At 39.3% G+C, this 23,991-nt stretch overlaps 1 non-coding gene and 1 pseudogene across 1 annotated transcript; both read right to left on the bottom strand.

The window, feature by feature from the left end:
* The window catches only part of LOC148580984 (uncharacterized), a 105,258-nt pseudogene that overhangs the window by 60,975 nt on the left and 20,292 nt on the right, over window positions 1-23,991 (bottom strand).
* On the bottom strand, window positions 21,240-21,343 carry LOC148580985 (small nucleolar RNA R71). Its single transcript, XR_015894491.1, has one exon. It is a non-coding gene; the product is annotated as a small nucleolar RNA R71 (small nucleolar RNA).

Raw genomic sequence — 23,991 nt, 5'->3', positions numbered from 1 at the left:
CTAGCACAACTTTCGGTCGTGCACCCCTTTTTACGTCGAAGTCCAGGTCATGCGGCCGCGTGCGGCACGCGGTCGCGTGGGAGGCCAGTATTCCCACTCGACGCGGACGCGTCAGCGACGCGGTCGCATGGGATGATTTGTGCCATTGGCACGCCTCCAGCCACGCTCTTGCTTGACTCTCTGTTTGTTTTTTATTTTCTCCCATCTCCTAGTGATGCGGACGCGTCAATGATGCGGTCGCGTCACATAACATTTATTTTAAAAAATAAAAGTATGTAAATGCAGATGCATGAAATGTACTAATAAAGAGAAGAGTTATTGAATAGGAAAATTAAAGATAAAGAAAGGAACGATCATACCATGGTGGGTTGTCTCCCACCTAGCACTTTGCTTTAACGTTCGTAAGTTGGATGCTCCATCATGCATAGCAACTTAGGTTCATTCCTGGCTTTCAGACCTTTATCATGTCCTAGAATACTCACTGTGATTGCATCCCATGAGACTTTTATTCATTGATCCTTTTGTTGTCATTTCCGGCTTTATTTTTGTTCTTAGGCTTAGTGCTCTGTAAGGGGGCAACTCTTTAAAATAAGCTTTCAGCCAACACTCCCGAACCAGTTGGTTCAAGGTGCTAGGTGTTGAAGCACCCCTAAGGACTTACTTGCTCAAGTCTCTCCCCCATACATACACACCGCAGACACATAGTTAATTTGTTTTCTTTTCTTGAGACCTTGGTGTCCAGCACCTCTTTGGGTTACTAAATGCTCTGTAGTGAGGGTTACTCTTGATAGCGGACCTTCAGCTGATAATCCCGGGTTTGTTAACCCAAGTTACCAAGTGATAAAGCACCCTAAAGAGCTTATTCATCCAAGTAGATCCCTCACACAGGAGCACCACAGACACATGCTTCAAGATTAAAACCATTGGTGCCTAGCCTTATTGCTTACTTTTTTTCTTTTATTCTTCCACTTTCATTGTTCTTTCCCTCTTTCTTATTAGGATCTTCTTATTTAGCTAGTCTCATGGGGTGTGTCTCAAGCATAGTATTCATGACAGATAGTTGTCTTCCCACCCTTGTGGTTGAACCAACTTAGCTAACTTATGACCACACCACAAACTCATGAACTCATTCCATAGTATGAAATCTACTCTGGTCTTTTAAAAACACTCATTCTCCTTTCATTTGATTCAAAAGGACAAGCATACAAGTAAGTAAGGAGATGATGCAGTAATGACATTCAGACTAGCAAACACAGTCCTAATCAACAAAAAGCTTTAAAAGACAGAATTGACATGCTTATTCACAGGGAGAAATCACACATGCATACAAAGAAAATAGAAGACAATCATGCAAATTAAAGTGCTGGAAATAAGTAAGAGGAGAAAGGAACTTTACCACCTTGTATTTTATCTTCCTTGTTGTTGCCCTTTTCCTCCTATTCTTCCCCTTCCCACACCAGACATAGAATGATTGCTTATACTCAAGCAACAATTAAAACAGTGGTGACGGGATTTATGATGGATCATGAATGTCTTAAAATAAAGTGTGAGTATGCATGTGTTTCAACAAGCAAGATTATGGAACACAACAAAAGCACAAGAAGTAAAACAGAGACAATGTTATTGCATTGATGAGTGGTGTTGGCATGGTACTTTGCATGAAAGTTAAGTGGCAACACCAAACTTAGTGTGCCACTGTCGATTTAGACTGTTGCAAGTACCCAGTGAAGATTGGAAATCAAATTGTTGCATGGCAACACCAAACTTAGAGTGCAATCATATGCCAAATTATTGAAAGTAAACTAAGAAAAGCAAGAAAATGTTACCTACGGTTGGGTTGCCTCCCAACAAGCGCTCTTTTAATGTCATTAGCTTGACATGTTGTTCACAACTTTCTTCCGCTTCTTCCAGTTTGTTAAGAGGAATGACCTCAAGAGGAAAGAGGAGCCAGTTAATACCCCTTGTTTTTAGTGCCTCTCCCCAGCAAGCCTTCTTCTGTTGTTAGCTTGAGTAAACTTGCTTGTTGGGGTAGGGGTGGGATGGCTTTTGGTTGACCTTTTTTTCTTCATGAATATTGTCCTTCTTTTCTTGGTTACCATCCTTTTGTTAGTGTTCATGTTGATTGCCTTTACCACCTTGATTTCAGGATTTGGGTATTGTATGATGGGTGGAGCATCCTCTTCATCAAGAACCTCTTGAATTGGTGGTTCAATGAACTCACCCTCTATGCAACTCTCTGTTTCATTGGAGTGTGGGCTCCCTTGATTGACTTCCTCCATTGTTCTTGACCTTTGAATGAACTCCTCTATTTCTGGAGAGAGTGAAGTGGTCTCTCTTTGTGCTCTCAGCTCTTCAATGCATTGTTCTTCAGAATAGAGTTGTGTATTCTGTCTCAATTTTTCTTCATGGTCCCTTCTTGCTATTTTCTCCTCTTTGTTTGTCTTTATTATTTCTTCAAGGAGGAGCTCTATCCTAACGAGTCTCTCTTCTTCTCTACTTCTTTTGAGCTCTTCCATGAAGAGTTCCATCCTAGTAAGTCTATCTAAAGGTGGTTGGGTAGGTTGTAATGGTTGGGCGGGGTTGGTTTGTGAATGGAATTGGTTGTTTTGTGGTTGTGTGTTCTGAAAGTGGTATGACTCTTGTGGGTAGTGGATTGAGTTTTGTGGATGGTGAAATGAATTGTATGGATTTTGGATAGACTTTTGTGCTGAGGCATACTCAAATGATGAAGGATTTAGGCATGTGAAAGTTGGAGGAGAGGTTGTATAATTGAGAGGTGATGGCTCTTGATGAATGGGGTATGAATGAGTGAAATCTCTTTGGTTTTGATCTTCCCAGGTACAACTTGAGTAGTGATCAAAGTCATCAAAATATGAACCATTTTGTGACCCTGGGAAGTACCCCATTTTAGTTTTTATCTTCATCTTTATTTTTCTGCACTTTCTTTCTTTTCTATTTTTATAGAGCAATGATCAATTAACTCTTTACATTGGGTGAGAGAGCTCTATTGTGATTCAATGGATCAATTATAGTTCTTATTCTTCTTCTTCTTTCTTTTCTCTTGATTTTACTTGAAAGCTTTCGGTCTTCATCCAATTGGGTAGTTATCTTGGAAAAGAAGCTATTCATACTTGGATCTCTTCTGAACCTTGAAAGAGGAATGAAGAGATCAAGCTAGAAATGCTTTCTCATGCTGGACCAAATTGGGTTTGGATGGATATGTGACTATAATCCTCTCAATACTTGATTTGGGAAATGCATGTGGTATAATCAGTGACCATACTTCATCTCTTCTCATGAGCAATTGACCAAGGAATTGGCTATTGATCAAGATATGAGAGATTGAATTACAAGAAATTGTAATTCAATCGCTTAAGATTGCCAAGGAGATCAATGAGTGCATTGATTGAGGAAGAGATGAGAATGAACATAATCCGGAGGATTGCAATATCTCTTGATCCCAATGTTCATTTTATTTTTAGTTCTTATATTTACTTTTCTTGCCATTTTACTTTTCTGCACTTTATTGCTTTCTTTACTTTTCTGTCAATTTACAATTCCTGCTGCTCATCATCCAAATCTGAACCGTCTAACTAGGATAATCAATTAACCATTGATTGCTTAATCCGTTAATCTCTGTGGGATTCGACCTCACTCTATTGTGAGTTTTACTTGACAACAATTCGGTACACTTGCCAAAGGGAGATTTGTTGAGAGACAAGTTTTCCATGCATCAAGTTTATGAATGGTTAAGTGGGTATATTGCTAACCTCATCTACTCAGAATTACTGTTAGTTGTGGGTGATGCAATAAAATAAGAACAGTTAGTTAGCAAGAGAAAATAAAGAAATAAAAGAAAACAAAGACAAAAGAAAAGTGTCTAATCTAGTAAATCAATCAACTGGTAGTTTGTTAATCATAATTAATACCCGGCAACGGCGCCATAAACTTGATGCACGGAAAACTTGTCTCTCAACAAATCTCCCTTCGGCAAGTGTACCAAATTTGTCGTCAAGTAAAAACTCACAATAGAGTGAGGTCGAATCCCACAGGGATTGATTGATCAAGCAACTTTAATTAGAAGAATGTTCTAGTTGAGCGAATTCAGAATTTGGTTTGAGAGTTGCAGAAAATAAAATGGCGGGAATGTAAATAACAGAAAAGTAAATGCTAGAATTAAAGGACTGGAAGTAAATGACTGAAAATAAATTGCAGAATTGTAAATGGGAATGGGGGATTTGCTCATAAAAGTAAATGGCAGAAATTAAAGAGAATGGGTAAGATCAGAGATGGGGAGTTCATTGGGCTTAGGAGATGTTGCAATTCTCCGGATCAAGTTCATTTTCATCTCTTCCTCAATCAATGCACTCATTGATCTCCTTGGCAATCTTAAGTGATTGAATTACAATTTCTTGCAATTCAATCTCTCAAATCTTGATCAATAGCCAATTCCTTGGTCAATTGCTCATGAGAAGAGATGAAGTATGGTCACTGATTATACCACATGCATTTCCCAAATCAAGTATTGAGAGGGTTATAGTCACAAACCCATCCAAACCCAATTTGGTCCAGCATGAGAAAGCATTTCTAGCTTGATCTCTTCATTCCTCTTTCAAGGTTCAAAAGAGATCCAAGTTTGAATAGCTTCTCTTCCAAGATAACTACTCAATTGGATGAAGATCGAAAGCTTTCAAGTAAAATCAAGAGAAAAGATAGAAGAAGAATAATGAAAATTAGTATTAATCCATCAAATTACAACAGAGCTTCCTAACCCAATGAAAGGGGTTTAGTTGTTCATAGCTCTTGAAAATGAAAACAAAGATGGAGAATACATCATAAAACTCGAAAATGCAGAGAAAGTAAAATACAGAGAGTAGTTCTCTTTTTCCAGCCTCCAGAACTCCTTTTACAATTCAAAGCTACTCCTATATATACTACTCTTCTCAGCTTCTAGTTTGCTCTTCAAGTCTTGGGCCTTTGGATCTTGAGTTTGAAGCAGTTCTTTTCTTCATTTGGGCTTGGCTTTACTTGCAGAGAGAAAGTGCTAAGTGGGCAGAGACTTCAGCTCAGGGCGTTAGGGGTGTTAACATTTATTGAAAGTATAAGTTCGAGAACGTTAGTGACACTTAACATTTTCACTAACGTTCCAATGTACCCCTTTGCCTCACGTTAGAGCCCACGTTAACTATGTTAACATGGCTTCTAACGTGGCCTTGCCAACCTTCGAGAACGTTAGTGACACTCAACATTGTCACTAACGTTCCAGTGTGCCCCTTTTTGCTTCACGTTAAAGCTCCACGTTAACTAGGTTAACGTGGCTTCTAACGTGGCATTGCCAACCTTCGAGAACGTTAGTGACACTCAACATTGTCACTAACGTTCCAATGTGCCCCTAGATCTCACGTTAGAGTCCACGTTAACTAGGTTAACGTGGCTTCTAACGTGGCCATTCTTAGCCATCCCAATGTTAGTGACAATGTTGAGTGTCACTAACATTGGCTCATCATTCATTCCTCATCGTTAGCTTCCACGTTAACTAAGTTAACGTGGAAGTTAACGTGGCTCCTTGGGGGGTTGTGTGGTTGCTTCCAATGTTAGTGACAATATTGAGTGTCACTAACGTTGGCGACAACTCTAACTTCTTACGTTAGCTCCCACATTAACCAAGTTAACGTGGGAGTTAACGTGGTGTGTTGCATCCTTAGGCTAATGTTAGTGACAATGTTGAATGTCACTAAAGTTGGCTTCTCTTCCCCCTTTAACGTTAGAAGCCACGTTAACTAGGTTAACGTGGGCTCTAACGTGGCCACTCATGAGTGTTTGCCAACGTTAGTGACAATGTTAAGTGTCACTAACGTTAGCTCAACTTCCCTTTTCCACGTTAGAGTTCACGTTAACTTAGTTAACATGATTCTTAACGTGGGCAATGATGGCTATGAGAGTGTCATTGGCAATCACTTTTCTCATTAACCTTGCAAGTTTCCTCCCTTTCCTTGCTTCTTTCGGTCCTGAAATCAAACAATAGAGTGCATCAAAGTTCTAGTCCAAGTCATGGGCAATGCAACATACAATTTGTCACTAAACTTATGCAAAATCCTCATGAAATAATGTAAAATGCACAATGTATGCTTGAGTCAAGGTGTAAGTGAATATCTACCCAAAACTAGCTTATTTCCTAAGAAAATGCATGAAACTAACCTAAAAACAGTAAAAAAAAGCTAAGTGAAACTGGCCAAGATGCCCTGGCATCACAACACCAAACTTAAAGCTTGCTTGTCCCTAAGCAAGTACTGGAACAAGAGAATGATGAATGGAATGCCAAGAGAAATGAGTCATTCTTGTGGAAGTCATGTCCCTGGTTTTATGGTGGTTTCATGCATAGCAACTTAGGTTCATTCCTGGCTTTCAGACCTTTATCATGTCCTAGAATACTCACTGTGATTGCATCCCATGAGACTTTTATTCATTGATCCTTTTGTTGTCATTTCAGGGTTTATTTTTGTTCTTAGGCTAAGTGCTCCGTAAGGGGGCAACTCTTTAAAATAAGGTTTCAGCCAACACTCCCGAACCAGTTGGTTCAAGGTGCTAGGTGTTGAAGCACCCCTAAGGACTTACTTGCTCAAGTCTCTCCCCCACACATACACACCACAGGCACATAGTTTATTTATTTTCTTTTCTTGAGACCTTGGTGTCCAGCACCTCTTTGGGTTACTAAATGCTCTGTAGTGAGGGTTACTCTTGATAGTGGACTTTCAGCTGATAATCACGGGTTAGTTAACCCAAGTTACCAAGTGATAAAGCACCCCAAAGAGCTTATTCATCCAAGTAGATCCCTCACACAGGAGCACCACAAACACATGCTTCAAGATTAAAACCATTGGTGCCTAGCCTTATTGCTTACTTTTTTTCTTTTATTCTTCCACTTTCATTGTTCTTTCCCTCTTTCTTATTAGGATCTTCTTATTTAGCTAGTCTCATGGGGTGTGTCTCAAGCATAGTATTCATGACAGATAGTTGTCTTCCCACCCTTGTGGTTGAACCAACTTAGCTAACTTATGACCACACCACAAACTCATGAACTCATTCCATAGTATGAACTCTACTCTGGTCTTTTAAAAATACTCATTCTCCTTTCATTTGATTCAAAAGGACAAGCATACAAGTAAGTAAGGAGATGATGCAGTAATGACATTCAGACTAGCAAACACAGCCCTAATCAACAAAAACCTTTAAAGGACAGAATTGACATGCTTATTCACAGGGAGAAATCACACATGCATACAAAGAAAATAGAAGACAATCATGCAAATTAAAGTGCTGGAAATAAGTAAGAGGAGAAAGGAACTTTACCACCTTGTATTTTATCTTCCTTGTTGTTGCCCTTTTCCTCCTATTCTTCCCCTTCCCACACCAGACATAGAATGATTGCTTATACTCAAGCAACAATTAAAACAGTGGTGACGGGGTTTATGATGGATCATGAATGTCTTAAAATAAAGTGTGAGTATGCATGTGTTTTAGCAAGCAAGATTATGGATCACAACAAAAGCACAAGAAGTAAAACAGAGACAATGTTATTGCATTGATGAGTGGTGTTGGCATGGTACTTTGCATGAAAGTTAAGTGGCAACACCAAACTTAGTGTGCCACTATCGATTTAGACTGTTGCAAGTACCCAGTGAAGATTGGAAATCAAATTGTTGCATGGCAACACCAAACTTAGAGTGCAATCATATGCCAAATTATTGAAAGTAAACTAAGCAAAGCAAGAAAATGTTACCTACGGTTGGGTTGCCTCCCAACAAGCGCTCTTTTAATGTCATTAGCTTGACATGTTGTTCACAACTTTCTTCCTCTTCTTCCAGTTTGTTAAGAGGAATGACCTCAAGAGGAAAGAGGAGCCAGTTAATGCCCCTTGTTTTGAGTGCCTCTCCCCAGCAAGCCTTCTTCTGTTGTTAGCTTGAGTAAACTTGCTTGTTGGGGTAGGGGTGGGATGGCTTTTGGTTGACCTTTTCTTCTTCATAAATATTGTCCTTCTTTTCTTGGTCACCATCCTTTTGTTAGTGTTCATGTTGATTGCCTTTACCACCTTGATTTCAGGATTTGGGTATTGTATGATGGGTGGAGCATCCTCTTCATCAAGAACCTCTTGAATTGGTGGTTCAATGAACTCACCCTCTATGCAACTCTCTGTTTCATTGGAGTGTGGGCTCCCTTGATTGACTTCCTCTATTGTTCTTCACCTTTGAATGAACTCCTCTGTTTCAGGAGAGAGTGAAGTGGTCTCTCTTTGTGCTCTCAGCTCTTCAATGCATTGTTCTTCAGAATAGAGTTGTGTATTCTGTCTCAATTTTTCTTCATGGTCCCTTCTTGCTATTTTCTCCTCTTTGTTTGTCTTTATTATTTCTTCAAGGAGGAGCTCTATCCTAATGAGTCTCTCTTCTTCTCTACTTCTTTTGAGCTCTTCCATGAAGAGTTCCATCCTAGCAAGTCTATCTAAAGGTGGTTGGGTAGGTTGTAATGGTTGGGCGGGGTTGGTTTGTGAATGGAATTGGTTGTTTTGTAGTTGTGTGTTCTGAAAGTGGTATGACTCTTGTGGGTAGTGGATTAAGTTTTGTGGATGGTGAAATGAATTGTATGGATTTTGGATAGACTTTTGTGCTGAGGCATACTCAAATGATGAAGGATTTAGGCATGTGAAACTTGGAGGTGAGGTTGTATAATTCAGAGGTGATGGCTCTTAATGAATGGGGTATGGATGAGTGAAATCTCTTTGGTTTTGATCTTCCCAGGTACAACTTGAGTAGTGATCAAAGTCATCAAAATATGAACCATTTTGTGACCCTGGGAAGTACCCCATTTCATGTTCTTGATACTCCCACCCACCATGAGCATAGTAAAGTGAATCTTTCTGTGGTGGTGGCGAGATTCCCATAAAATTTGATTGACTAAAATATGATGGATGCTCCTTTCTTTCCTGCAGAAAGCTCTGTCTCAAACAATAATCACCAAAAGAAATTGGAATCTCCATTGTCACAGATGAGGAAATTTTCAGTGAGGCAATATCACAAACAGTTAGTTAGCAAGAGAAAATAAAGAAATAAAAGAAAACAAAGACAAAAGAAAAGTGTCTAATCTAGTAAATCAATCAACCGGTAGTTTGTTAATCACAATTAATCCCCGGCAACGGCGCCATAAACTTGATGCGCGGAAAATTTGTCTCTCAACAAATTTCCCTTCGGCAAGTGTATCGAATTGTCGTCAAGTAAAACTCACAATAGAGTGAGGTCGAATCCCACAGAGATTAACAGATTAAGCAATCAATGGTTAATTGATTATCCTAGTTAGACGAATTATAATGGAGTCATAAGTAACAAGGAAATGTAAATTGACAGAAAAGTAAAGAAAGCAATAAAGTGCAGAAAAGTAAAATGACAAGAAAAGTAAATGTAAGAACTAAAAATAAAATGAACATTGGGATCAAGAGATATTGTAATCCTCCGGATCATGTTCATTCTCATCATCTCTTCCTCAATCAATGCACTCATTGATCTCCTTGGCAATCTTAAGTGATTGAATTACAATTTCTTGTAATTCAATCTCTCAAATCTTGATCAATAGCCAATTCCTTGGTCAATTGCTCATGAGAAGAGATGAAGTATGGTCACTGATTATACCACATGCATTTCCCAAATCAAGTGTTGAGAGGATTATAGTCACATATCCATCCAAACCCAATTTGGTCCAGCATGAGAAAGCATTTCTAGCTTGATCTCTTCATTCCTCTTTCAAGGTTCAGAAGAGATCCAAGTATGAATAGCTTCTTTTCCAAGATAACTATCCAATTGGATGAAGACCGAAAGCTTTCAAGTAAAATCAAGAGAAAAGAAAGAAGAAGAAGAATAAGAACTACAATTGATCCATTGAATCACAATAGAGCTCTCTAACCCAATGTAAAGAGTTAGTTGATCATTGCTCTACAAAAATAGAAAAGAAAGAAAGTGCAGAAAAGTAAAGATGAAGATTAAAACTAAAATTGAAACTTCAGAATTCATAAATGAAAAGTGCAAAGAAAAGAAAGAAAAGGAAAAGTGTGTGAGGGGAGGGAGTCCGAAGACCCCTCTCTAATCCCTCCTTCCAGAATTCCCAGCCTCGTCTAGCCTCAGATGATTTCAATGTAAAAACTAAGGCCTTTATATAGGCTCTCCTAAATTACAAAATGAAATTAAAAGCAAATTACAATTAAATGAAAATTCCTATTCTAGATGCTTCTTGTGGCCTTGATTGGTTGACAATTGTGGGCTTGCTTGCTTGAGCTTTGAAGTGGGCTTGAGAGAGAAGTGAGTCAAGTTGAGGTCTAGGTGCTAAAGTTAGTGCCAAAGTTAGCCAAACTAACGCTACAAGTGTGGCGTTAGTGCTGAAGTTATTGTGGCTAACGTTGCACTTGCTGCCCAGTTGGTGTTTTTGGGGCTTAAAAGATACCTCTTGTTTGTACTCCAATTTCATGCCCACTATAGAGTATTAGATATCGTTGGAAAGCTCTGAATGTCAGCTTTCTAACGCAACTGAAATCACCTCAATTGGACCTTTGTAACTCAAGTTATGCCCCTCTGAAGTGGACATGGTCGCTGGCATATATGCCAACGTTACTGGAAATGTTGATTGCCAATAACATTAGCGATTTCCCGTTTCTGAAGCTCAAACATAGTGTCCACCCCATACTATTATATATCGTTTGAAAGCCCTGGATGTCTACTTTTCAATTCCTTTGGAAGCGCATCATTTGGAGCTCTACAACTCGAGTTATACTTCTTGGAAGGTGAAGAGGTCAGTTGGCCTAAATACAGGCTGATACCATGTTCATCATTGCACTTTTGGGGCAGGTTTTCTTCCTCAAATTTAGTGTCAACCATGTAGTGCCATATATGCTTGGAAAGCTCTGGAATCCTACTTTCCAATGCCACTGATATCACCTCATTTGGAGCTTTGTGGCTCAAGTTATGCGTGTTTGAAGAAGGCATGGTCAGGCTGCCAGGTGGGACTTTTGCCCACGTTAACTACCATGTTAACTAAGTTAACGTGGGAGTTAACGTGGCTTATTGGGGGCTTGTGAGTTCACTCCAACGTTAGTGAGAATGTTTGGTGTCACTAACGTTGTCGATCACCACCTTTCTCCACGTTAGCTTCGACGTTAACTAAGTTAACGTGGGAGTTAACGTGGCTTTGTTGTAACTTGGGCCAACGTTAGTGACAATGTTGAATGTCACTAACGTTGGCTTTCCTCCTTTCTTCTTAACGTTAGAGGCCACGTTAACTAAGTTAACATGGGAACTAACGTGCCCACTTATGAGCTTGGTCCAACGTTAGTGATAATGTTAAGTGTCACTAACGTTGGCTCCATTTCCTTTCTTCAAAGTTAATGCCACTAGCTTTTCCCATTAACGTTGGGGCTTTCCTTCCTTCCACGTTAGTGCCTACGTTAGTGTAACTAACGTAGCCACTAACGTGGCTCTTCTCTTCTTCGTTTGGCCTGAAATCAATCAAACAAAGTGCATCAAAGTTTTGCTCTTAATCATGGATCATGCATCATCCAATTTATCATATAATTCATGCAAAATCCTAATGAAATCATGTAAAATGCACAATGTATGCTTGAATCAAGATGTAAGTGAATATCCACCCAAAACTAGCTTATTTCTTAAGAAAATGCATGAAACTACCTTAAAAACAGTAAAGAAAAGGTCAGTGAAACTGGCCAAGATGCCCTGGCATCACTCCATTAGCTCAATCTTTGGCTATGTGGGGATCTTCCAAGAGGAAGATCTCGAGCTCCTTGTTTTTCTTCAGCTGCTCACCATGGTACAGCTTTAAACGATGTCCATTAACTTTGATAAGTTCAGAGCTTGAAGGATGGCTTAGGTGATAAACTCCGTACGGTTCGGCCTTCTCTACTCTGTATGGACCTTCCCATCTTGATCTCAACTTGCCTAGCATAAGCCTTAGTCGAGATTTGTAAAGGAGGACTAAATCCCCAGGTTGGAACTCTTTCCTCCTGATGTGCTGATCATGTACCGCCTTCATCTTCTCCTTGTATAGTCTTGAGTTCTCATAAGCTTCCAGGCGAAGGCTTTCTAATTCTTGCAGTTGTAATTTCCTTTCAGCTCCAGCTTTCTCAATTCCCATGTTGCACTCCTTTACTGCCCAAAAGGCTTTGTGCTCTATTTCAACAGGGAGATGACAAGCTTTTCCATAAACTAAGCGGAAAGGACTCATCCCAATAGGTGATTTGTATGCGGTTCTGTACGCCCAAAGTGCATCTTGTAGCCTGGTGCTCCAGTCTCTTCTATGAGGTTTGACTATCTTCTGCAAGATACGCTTTATCTCTCTATTTGACACCTCAGCTTGCCCATTAGTCTGAGGATGGTAGGCTGTTGCAACCTTATGAGTTATTCCATGCTTCTTCGTTAATCCTGTTAGTCTCCTGTTACAAAAATGGGTGCCTTGATCGCTCACGATTGCTCGTGGTGATCCAAAGTGACAAATAATGTGGTTTCTCACAAAGAAAACAATAGTGTTAGCATCATCAGTGCGGGTAGGAATTGCTTCCACCCATTTGGAAACATAATCCACAGCTAACAATATATAAAAATAACCATTAGAATTTGGAAATAGACCGATGAAGTCAATGCCCCAAACATCAAAAATTTCACAAAAAAGCATAATTTGTTGAGGCATCTCATCCCTCCTGGATATATTACCAAATTTCTGGCATGGGAAACAAGATCTACAAAATTCAGTAGAGTCTCTAAAAAGAGTAGGCCACCAAAATCCACAGTCTAAGATTTTTCTAGCAATTCTTTGAGGGCCAAAATATCCTCCACTCTCAGATGAGTGACAGGCCTCTAAGATGGACTGGAATTTTGATTGAGACACACACCGTCTAATTACCTGGTCAGCACCACATCTCCGTAAATATGGGTCATCCCATGTATAATATTTAGACTCGCTTTTCAGCTTGTCTCTTTGATGCTTAGAAAAGTTTGGAGGAAAGGTACGACTAACTAGATAATTAGCTACAGGTGCATACCAAGGGACTATCTCAGATACTGCTTGCAGGTTATCAAATGGAAAATTATCAGCTATAAGAGTGGGGTCATCTAAAATGTGCTCAAGGCGACTCAAGTGGTCTACCACTAAATTCTGGTTACCACTCCTATCCTTAATTTCTAAATCAAATTCTTGTAATAGCAGTATCCAACGTATAAGCCTTGGTTTGGACTCCTTCTTAGCTGATAGATACTTTAGAGCTGCATGGTCTGAGTATACTACTACCTTCGTACCAAGTAAATAGGCTCAGAATTTATCCAGAGCAAAAACAATAGCAAGAAGCTCTTTCTCAGTAGTAGTGTAATTGGACTGTGCTGCATCTAGAGTTTTAGACGCATAAGCAGTAACAAAAGGATCCTTACCTTCACGCTGAGCCAATGCTGCTCCTACTGCATGGTTGGAAGCGTCGCACATTATTTCGAATGGCTAGTTCCAGTCTGGTCCTCTCACAATTGGAGCTTAAGTCAGGGCGGTCTTCAGCTTATCAAACGCTTGTTTGCAATTTTCACTGAACTCGAACTCAATATCTTTCTGTAGTAGCCTGGATAAGGGAAGCGCTACCTTACTGAAGTCCTTAATGAATCTCCTATAAAAACCTGCATGGCCAAGGAACGAACGGACTTCCCTCAAAGAAGAGGGGTAAGGTAAACTAGAAATAACATCCACCTTTGCTGGATCTACAGAAATGCCAGTATTAGACACAACATGTCTTAGTACAATACCTTGTTTAACCATAAAGTGACATTTTTCAAAATTTAATACGAGGTTTGTACTAACACATCTATCTAATACTCTAGATAATCCATCTAAGAAAAGACTAAAGGAATCGCCATAAACACTAAAATCATCCATAAAAACTTCCATACAGTCCTCAATAAGATCAGAGAAAAGACTCATCATGCACCTTTGGAAGGTAGCTGGTGCATTGCACAAGCCAAAGGGCATTCTCTTGTAAGCATAAGTCCCAAAAGGACATGTAAAAGTAGTCTTCTCCTGATCCTCAGGAGCTATATGAATCTGGAAATAGCCTGTGTAACCATCTAAAAAATAATAATGTGATTTACCTGACAGGCGATCCAGCATTTGATCAATGAATGGAAGAGGATAGTGATCCTTACAGGTTGCTTGGTTGAGGCGTCTGTAGTCAATGCAGACCCTCCAAGCGTTCTGTACTCTGGTTGCTCTGAGCTCTCCATGCTCATTCTTTACTGTAGTGACTCCAGACGTCTTTGGTACTACTTGTACTGGGCTTACCCATTCACTGTCTGAGATGGGATAGATGATATCTGCCTCCAGTAGTCTGGTCACTTCCTTTTTGACAACCTCTAAGATAGTGGGGTTCAATCTTCTCTGGGGTTGACAAACGGGCCTTGCTCCCTCTTCTAAAAATATTCTGTGCTCACATACTTGGGGGTTGATGCCTACTATATCTGCCAAACTCTACCCAATTGCCTTCTTGTGCCTCCTCAGCACACTAAGTAACTGCTCTTCTTGTTGAGAAGTGAGTTCCCTTGCAATGATAACTGGACACTGTTGCTTGTCCTCAAGGTAAGCATATTTGAGGTGTGGAGGAAGGGGTTACAAGTGTAACTTCTGATCATGGTCAGGCTCTGGGTTGTCTGGAGCTGGTAACAATGGTAAAGCACTGTCATTGTCCTCTGAGAATGTCCCCACACTTGGAACTTGTCCTGTGTGCTTCTCCTCTAATTCCTCCTGGTGAACTTCAGCTACAGTTTCATCTATGATGTCACACTGGAAGATAGAATGATCTTCTGGAGGGTGCTTCATAACTCCATTCAGATTGAAACTTACTAATCGGCCATCTATTTCAAAAGAGTATGTTCTTGAAAAAGCATCCAATTTGAACTTTGATATCTTCAGGAAAGGTCTTCCAAGTAGGATTGATGATGGCTTCTCTGAGTCATTTTGGGGCATCTCCAGAATATAAAAATCAGTGGGGAATGTGAGTCCCTTAATGCCCACTAATACATCTTCAGCAACTCCAACCACTGTAATAATGCTCTTATCTGCTAACACAAAACGAGCTGCCAACCTTTTTAAGGGAGGGAGCCTCAAAATATCATATATAGACAAAGGCATTATACTCACACATGCTCCTAAATCACACATGCAGTCAGAAATTATCACACCACTAATAGTACAATTAACTATACAAGGACCTGGATCACTACACTTTTCAGGTAAACCTCCCATTAAAGCAGATATGGAACTACCTAAAGGAATAGTTTCTAATTCATTAATTTTGTCTTTATGTATACATAAATCTTTTAGAAACTTTGCATATTTAGGTACCTGTTGAATAACATCAAAAAGAGGAACAGTTACCTCAACTTTTTTGAATATCTCTACCATTTTGGGATCAGGTTCCAGCTGCTTCCTGGGCTTCCTTGTAAGTTGTGGAAAGGGGATAGGAATGGTGTCTTCTGCAGTATCTGCACCCTGTGATGCTTCCTCCTGTGGGTGAACTTCTTCTTTTTCAGCTATGTCCTGTATGTCCTCTTCCTCTTCAGCTGAGGCGTGTTCTGGTAGGCTTGGCTCCTCCTGATTCCTCTTCTGCAGTGTGGTTTCGGACCTCAGGGTGATGGCATTAATGCCACCCTTGGGATTGGGTAATGGTTGAGAGGGGATTCCATTGGAGCTCAAAGGCTGGTTATTGGAGTTATTCATTGATCCAATCTGTGAGACAAGAGCTTGCAGAGTAGCGTTCAGACCATTTAGAGTGGCATTAATGTTATTTTTCATGGTCTGTTGTCTCCGATCAATGGATTGTAGTAAATCATCATTAGAAGATGAGGAAGGATAAGTAATTTGAGAGGTCTGCTGTTGGATATTCTGTGATCCTTGGGACTGTCTCAAGTGAGGTGCTCTGTAAGGCTGGTTCTGGTTCTGCTGCCTGTTGTTGTTATTATTACACCTCTGATTTCCCTGATTGTCTCTGCCTCCTCTGTTATTGTTGTTGTCCCTCCAATTCTGATTAGAATTGTCCTGCCATCCATGGTTGTAGTTGCCACCTTGATTGTACCCTTGGTTGGGGTGATCATAGAAATTATGAGTGGCTGCCACAGTGTTGTCTTCCTACTGGAGCTGCGGACATTCATCAGTATAGTGGCTATAATCAACATAGATTCCACAAACTCTCTGTGGGACTAACTGTTGGTTTTGCTGTGGTGGAGAAGGTTGAGCTTGCTGAACTTGTTGTTGGTTCAATTGCATCTGCTTCAGCAAGTTGGTCATTTCACAGATACTCTGAGTTAAAGCAGCAGTCTCTCGGCTAGAGGATACTTCTGCAACGGCTTTTGCACGGCCTTGTTTTTGCCTGTGATTCCTAGTAGATTCAGCTAAGTCGCTGATCAATTGCCATGCCTCATCAGTGGTCTTGTACTTTTTCATAGACCCAATGCTAGCATTTTCCAATATGGTCTTATCTTGGGGCCTCATGCCTTGCATGACGTAGCCGAGTAACACTATCTTGTCAATCATATGGTAGGGGCAAGCTTCCAGAAGATTATTGAAGCACTCCAAGTACTCATAGAGAGTCTCAGATTCATCTTGAACAATCATGGAAATGTCTTTCCTCAGTTTATCAGTAACTTCAGCTGGAAAGAACTTTTCCAAAAATTCTCTTCTAAGTGTAACCCAGTTGGATACAGTTGCTGCTGGTTGAGTGTAGTACCACTATCTTGCCTTCCCCTCAAGAGAAAACAGGAAAGCTTTCAGCAAAATTGAAGTTTCATCTGCACCATCACGCCTGACAGTAGAACAGGCTGCTTGAAAATCTCTCAGGTGCTTGATAGGCTCTTGAGCAGGCAAGCCATGAAACTTGGGCATCAAATTGAGCAGTGCAGTCTTTATTTCAAAGTCTATAGCCACCGCTGGGTGATGCGCTTGAAATGGTTGCATTGTAAAATCAGGGGCTCCAGCCTCCTGGATAGTAACTCTCCTAGCTACTGCCATGTTACCTGCACGTAAATCAACCAAATCAGTAGAACGGGGGCTGGTTTCTTTCTCAAGTGACATTTCAGATCCGCCCTCAGAGAGGACTAACCGACGCCGAGCTTGCCTTATTCGTGAAATAGTTCTTTCAATCTCAGGATCGAATACTAGCAAGTTTGGATCAGGAAGTGAACGCGTCGTCTAACGAAAGAAACAAGCAGCTCATGGTAGCAAGATAAAATAAAATGCAAATAAATAAAATCCAATTAATAACTTTAGCACTCTATTGCAACTCCCCGGCAACGGCGCCAAAAATTGATGTGACGGAAATTGGCTAATTAAGAATTGACATAAGTTGTGCGTTGCAAGTATAGTTCTTAACCAACCAGAAATCCGCTTATCAATTTAGAAGGGTTGTCACAAAAATTGAAATTTAAATACTGGGAGTATAAGTCCCAGGTCGTCACCCAACGAGTTGCAGAAAGGTGTGCTATTTTATTAATCAAATATTTTTAGAAAGAGTTTGAGTTGAATAAACAGGAAATTAAATTGGGGAAATTAAGTAATTTAAATAAAAGCCTTGACTGAGAGTAGCTTAGTTGGAAGCCTTATTCTTGTTGCAGTACTCTCAAGATTAATTGATAATTGGGGGTTGTTCTATTTAGTTATCCCTTACTAGGTAAGAGAAAGTCAAACAAGCTGGAATGCTGTTTCTATTCACAAGTCCCAATCCGCTTACTTGGAAGGATTGGCGTTAGTGACTAGAGAGCAATCCAACAATAAACCCAATTACAATTTCTCTTTTGAGCATTCCAACTCAAGGGTTCCTTTCAATCAACTCCCCATCAAGTTAGGGAACTACTCGCTCATTGTGAATGTGGAATTCATAACATAGGAAAGGGAATTAAAGAAAGACATGATAAATAAAACTCAAAGAAATCAATTAAAAATAAAAGTAACTCTTGTATTAATAAATTCTAAAATAATCCAATAGTAAAATTGAGTAAATTAAAGGACATGGAAGAGTAAAGCCAAGTAAAGAGAACGAACTAGAATAACGAAGTCTTGGTGAGGTAACAACTCTTCTCAATATCCCAATGCAAAAAGCAGTAAAAATCCTAAGAACTATGAATGTGTAGAGAGAAAACCTAGAGGAGGAGTAAAACTAGATCTAAAAACTAAAAACTGTGTAGAATGAATGTTGTTTTTGGTTTTTGCATGTCCTCTGGCTTTAGTCTGCCTTTCCGGGCCGAAAACTGGGTCAAAACAGGGCCCAAAATCGCCCCCAGCGAATTCTGCAGATTATGCAGATCGCACATGTCACGCGATTGCGTCATTCATGCGGACGCGTCATGCGGCGTTTTGCTTTGCCACGCGGGCACGTCGTCCATGCCTCCGCATCACTTGTGCTATTCCAATCCGCGCGGTCGTGTGAGCCATGCGGCCGCATCACTGTGATTTTCTCTCTTCCGCGCGGTCGCGTAAGCCATGTGGCCGCGTCACTGCGATTTCCTCTCTTCCACGTGGTCGTGTGAGCTATGCGGCCGCGTCACTTCTCGCTGGTTATCTCCTCAATTTCTTGTGTTCCTTCCATTTTTGCAAGCTTCCTTTCCAATCTCCAACTCATTCATGCCCTATAAAGCCTGAAACACTTAACACACAAATCACGGCATCGAATGGAATAAAGGAGAATTAAAATGCATAATTAAAAGTCTCTAGGAAGCAAGTTTTCAATCATGTAATAATTTTAGGAAGGATATATAAATGCATGCTAATCATATGAATAAGTGGGTAAAGATCATGATAAAACCACGCAATTAAAAACATTATAAACCATAAAATAGTGGTTTATCATGCGTACCAAGTTTTTGGCGCCGTTGAGATCACAATTTTGTGCACCAAGTTTTTGGCACCATTGACGGGGATTGTTCGAGTTTGGACAACTGAGGTTCATCTTGTTGCTCAGATTAGGTAATTTTATTTTAATTTTAAGCTTTTTGTTTTTATTCTTTTTGTTTTCGAAAAAATCATTCAAAAAAAATTTTATAATAAAATAAATTATTCTATGTTCTTCAAAATTTTTAAGAATGAATTCTAGAGTTTCATGAGATATGTTGAATCCTTGCTGGCTGTTAAGCCATGTCTAATCTTTTGGACCGAGGTTTTAACTATCTTTCGAAGAGCTTCTTTGTCTTTCTTAGCAAATTAGCTGTTGTATGTAATGTTTTGCTGAAGCTTGGCTGGCCATTGGCCATGTCTAGTGTTTTGGACTGGAGCTTTCACTGAAAGCTTGGCTGGCTAGTAAGTCATGTCTAATTCCTGGACCGGAGCTTTAGACTAACATTGCATGATTCTTGGAATTCTCATTAAAAATTTTGAAATCCTTATTTTTCTTTTTCCAAAAAATTTTTCAAAAAAAAGAATACCAAAAAATTTAATAAAATCATAAAACCCAAAAATTTGATGTTTCTTGTTTGAGTCTAGTGTCAATTTTTAAGTTTGGTGTCAATTGCATCTTTTTAATTTCCCTTTAATTTTCGAAAATTCATCATGTGTTCTTCATGATCTTCAAGTTGTTCTTGATGATCTTCTTTGTTTGATCTTTGCATTCTCATGTTTTGTGTTTTTTTTTTTTGTTTTTCATGTGCATTTTCAATTTGTTAGTGTGTCAACATTAAAAATTTCTAAGTTTGGTGTCTTGCATATTTTTCTTTTCTTAAAAATTTTCAAAAACATGTTCTTGATGTTCATCATGATCTTCAAAGTGTTCTTAGTGTTTATCTTGACATTCAAAGTTTTCTTGCATGCATTAGTTGTTTTGATTCATAATTTCTATGTTTTGTTTCAATTTGGTGTTTTTCTTTCTCTTTACTAAAAATCCAAAAATCAAAAATATATCTTTCTTTGTTTTACTCATAAATTTCAATTTAAAAATTCTATCTTTTTCAAAAAATCAAATCTTTTTCATTTTTTCTTTCATATTTTCGAAATTTTCAAAATTTATTTTCATAATCTTTTTCTTATTTCTATTTCATATTTTCAAAATTAATGCTAACAATTAATGTTTTGATTCAAAAATTTTAAGTTGTTACTTGCCTATTAAGAAAGGATCAAACTTTAAATTCTAAAATCATATCTTTTAGTTTCTTGTTAGTCAAGTAACCAACTTTAATTTCAAAAATCAAATCTTTTTAATTTCCTTTTCAAATCTTTTTTAAAATGATTTTCAATCATATCTTTTTCAAAATCTTTTCTAACTTCTTAACTTTTTAAAATTGATTTTCAAATGTTTTGCAATTAACTACTTAACTTTTCAGTTTGATTTTAAAAATTTTCTATTTCAATCATATCTTTTTCAAAATCACCTAACTACTTTTCTCTCTCTAATTTTCGAAAATCCCTAACAACTTTTTCAAAAATATCTTTTTATTTAATTAATTCATTTAGTTTCAAATTTCATTTTGTTTCTCTTTTTAATTTTCGAATTATAACTGATTTCTAAATAAAAACAAAAATATTTTTTTATTTTAAATTAAATTTGAATTTTTTTCTCTTCTCCTTCTTCTATTCTTCTCTTCTTTTACTCACATAAAGGAATCTCTATACTGTGACATAGAGGATTTCTATTCTTTTCTGTTCTCTTTGTTTTCATATGAGCAGGAACAGGGATAAAGACATTCTTATTGAAGCTGATCCTGAACCTGAAAGGACTCTTAAGAGGAAACTAAGAGAAGCTAAAGCACAACTATCTGGAGAGGACCTGACAGAAATTTTCGAAAAAGAAGGAGACATGGCCGAACCCAATAACAATGGTGGAGATGCAAGGAAGATGCTTGGTGACTTTATTGCACCCTCTTCTGACTTCTGTGGAAGGAGCGTCTCAATTCCTGCCATTGGAGCAAACAACTTTGAGCTTAAGCCTCAATTAGTTTCTCTAATACAACAGAATTACAAGTTTTATGGACTTCCATTGGAAGATCCTCATCAGTTCTTAGCTAAATTCTTACAAATCTGTGACACTGTCAAGACCAATGGAGTTGATCCCGAGGTCTACAGGCTTATGCTTTTCCCTTTTGCTGTAAGAGACAGAGCTAGAACATGGTTAGATTCACAAGAACTCTTGGGAAAAGCTGGTCAGTACTTTCCTAGCCAAATTCTTTCCACCTCAAAAGATGAGCAAGCTTAGAGTGGAAATCCAAACCTTCAGACAGAAGGAAGGTGAGTCCCTCTATGAAGCTTGGGAAAGATACAAGCAATTGATCAGAAGGTGTCCTTCTGGCATGCTTTCAGAATGGAGCATCATATGTATATTCTATGGTGGTCTGTCTGAACTGTTCAAGTTGTCTTTGGACAACTCTGTAGGTGGATATCTTCATCTGAAGAAGACGCCTGAAGAAGCTCAGGAACTCATTGAAATGGTTGCAAATAACCAATTCATGTACACTTCTGAAAGAAATCCTGTTAATAATGGGACAACTCAGAAGAAAGGAGTTCTTGAAATTGACACTCTGAATGCCATATTGGCTCAGAATAAAATATTGACTCAGCAAGTCAATATGATTTCTCAGAGTCTAAATGGATTGTAAGCTGCATCCAACAGTACTAAAGAAGCATCTTCTGAAGAAGAAGCTTATGATCCTGAGAACCCTGCAATGGCAGAGGTTAATTACATGGGAGAATCCTATGGAAACACCTATAATCCTTCATGGAGAAATCACCCAAATTTCTCATGGAAGGACCAACAGAAGCCTCAACAAGGCTTCAATAATAATGGTGGAAGAAATAGGTTTAGCAATAGCAAGCCTTTTCCATCATCTTCTCAGCAATAGACATAGAATTCTGAACAGAGCCATTCTGGCCTGGCAACCATAGTCTCTGATCTATCCAAGACCACACTAAGTTTCATGAATGAAACAGGGTCCTCCATTAGAAATTTGGAGGCACAGGTGGGTCAGCTGAGTAAGAAGATTACTGAAACTTCTCCAAGTACTCTCCCAAGCAATACAGAAGAAAATCCCAAGAGAGAGTGCAAGGCCATAACCATGACCAACATGGCCGAACCTGGAAAGAGTGAGGAGGACGTGAGTCCCAGTGAGAAAAGCCTCATGGGACGTCCTCTGGACAGAAAGGAGTTTCCCTTTGAGGAACCAAAGGAATCTGAGGCTCATACAGAGACCATATAAATTCCATTGAACTTCCTTCTACCATTCATGAGCTCTGATGAATATTCTTCCTCTGAAGAGGATGAAGATGTCACTGAAGAGCAAGTTGCTAAGTATCTAGAAGCAATCATGAAGTTGAATGCCAGTTTATTTGGTAATAAGACTTGGGAGGATGAACCCCCCTTTTTCACCAATGAACTGAGTGCATTAATGAGGCAAACATTACCTCAGAAGAAACCGGATCCCGAAAAATTCTTCATACCTTATACCATAGGCACCATGACCTTTGAGAAGGCTCTATGTGACCTGGGGTCAGGGATAAACCTCATGCCACTCCCTGTAATGGAGAAACTGGGAATCTTTGAGGTACAAGCTGCAAGAATCTCACTAGAGATGGCAGACAAATCAATGAAATAGGCTTATGGACTAGTAGAGGACGTGCTAGTAAAGGTTGAAGGCCTTTACATCCCTGCTGATTTCATAATCCTAGACACTGGGAAGGATGAGGATGAATCCATCATCCTTGGAAGACCCTTCCTAGCCACAACAAAAACTGTGATTGATGTTGACAGAGGAGAGTTGGTCCTTCAGTTGAATGAAGACTACCTTGTACTTAAGACTCAAGGTTCTCCTTCTGTAACCATGGAGAGGAAGCATGAAAAGCTTCTCTCAATACAGAGTCAAACAAAATCCCCACATTCAAACTCTAAGTTTGGTGTTGGGAGGCCACAACCAAACTCTAAGTTTGGTGTTGAGAGGCCACAACCAAACTCTAAGTTTGGTGTAGAGAGGCCCCAACCCTGCTCTGGTTATCTGTGAGGCTCCATGAGAGCTCACGGTCGAGCTATTGACATTAAAGAAGCGCTTATTGGGAGGAAACTCAATGTTATTTAATTATATCTATTTATTTTCCATTGCTATTTTATATTTTCTTTAGGTTGATGATCATGTGAAGTCACAAAAATAATTGAAAAATCAAAAACAGAATGAAAAACAGCATTAAAAATAGCACACCTTAGAGGAAGAGCTTACTGGCATCTAAACGCAGTAAGAGTAGCAGAATGGGCGTTAAACGCCCAGTCTGGCACCATTCTGGGCGTTTAACGCCAGAAACAAGCACCAGACTGGCGTTTAACGCCAGAACAGAGCATCTGCTTGGCGTTTAACGCCAAGAATGGGAGAAAAGCTGACGTTAAACGCCGGAAACAAGCAGCAACCTGGCGTTTAACGCCAGAAGTGCACTCTAAGGGCGTTTTGCATGCCTAAATGGAGTAGGGATGCTAAATCCTTGACCCCTCAGGATCTGTGGACCCCACAGGATCCCCACCTATCCCACCTCTTCTTCTCTCCTCTTCACACCCTTTCATAATACTCTTCCCCAAATACCCTTCACCAATCACCTCCATATCTCTTCCCCAAATACTCTTCACCACTCACATCCATCCACTCTTCCCCAAAAACCTCACCTACCTCCAAATTCAAAAATTCCTTTCCCTCCCAAACCCAACCCCAATACACGAAACCTAACCCCCAACCCCTATATAAACCCATCACCACTATTTCATTTTTACACATTACAAACACTTCTTCCCCCTTGGCCGAGTACACTCTTTCCCTCCATCTCCTCTATTTTCTTCTTCTTCTAATATTTTCCTTCTTCTTTTGCTCGAGGACGAGCAAACCTTTTAAGTTTGGTGTGGTAAAATCATTGCTTTTTGTTTTTTCATAACCATTAATGGCACCTAAGGCCAGAAAAACCTTAAGAAAG

Source organism: Arachis ipaensis, chromosome B10, assembly GCF_059453495.1.
Source record: "Arachis ipaensis isolate K30076 ecotype BB chromosome B10, ASM5945349v1, whole genome shotgun sequence".
Taxonomy (NCBI): domain Eukaryota; kingdom Viridiplantae; phylum Streptophyta; class Magnoliopsida; order Fabales; family Fabaceae; genus Arachis; species Arachis ipaensis.
This window is presented reverse-complemented; position numbering and strand designations above follow the sequence as displayed.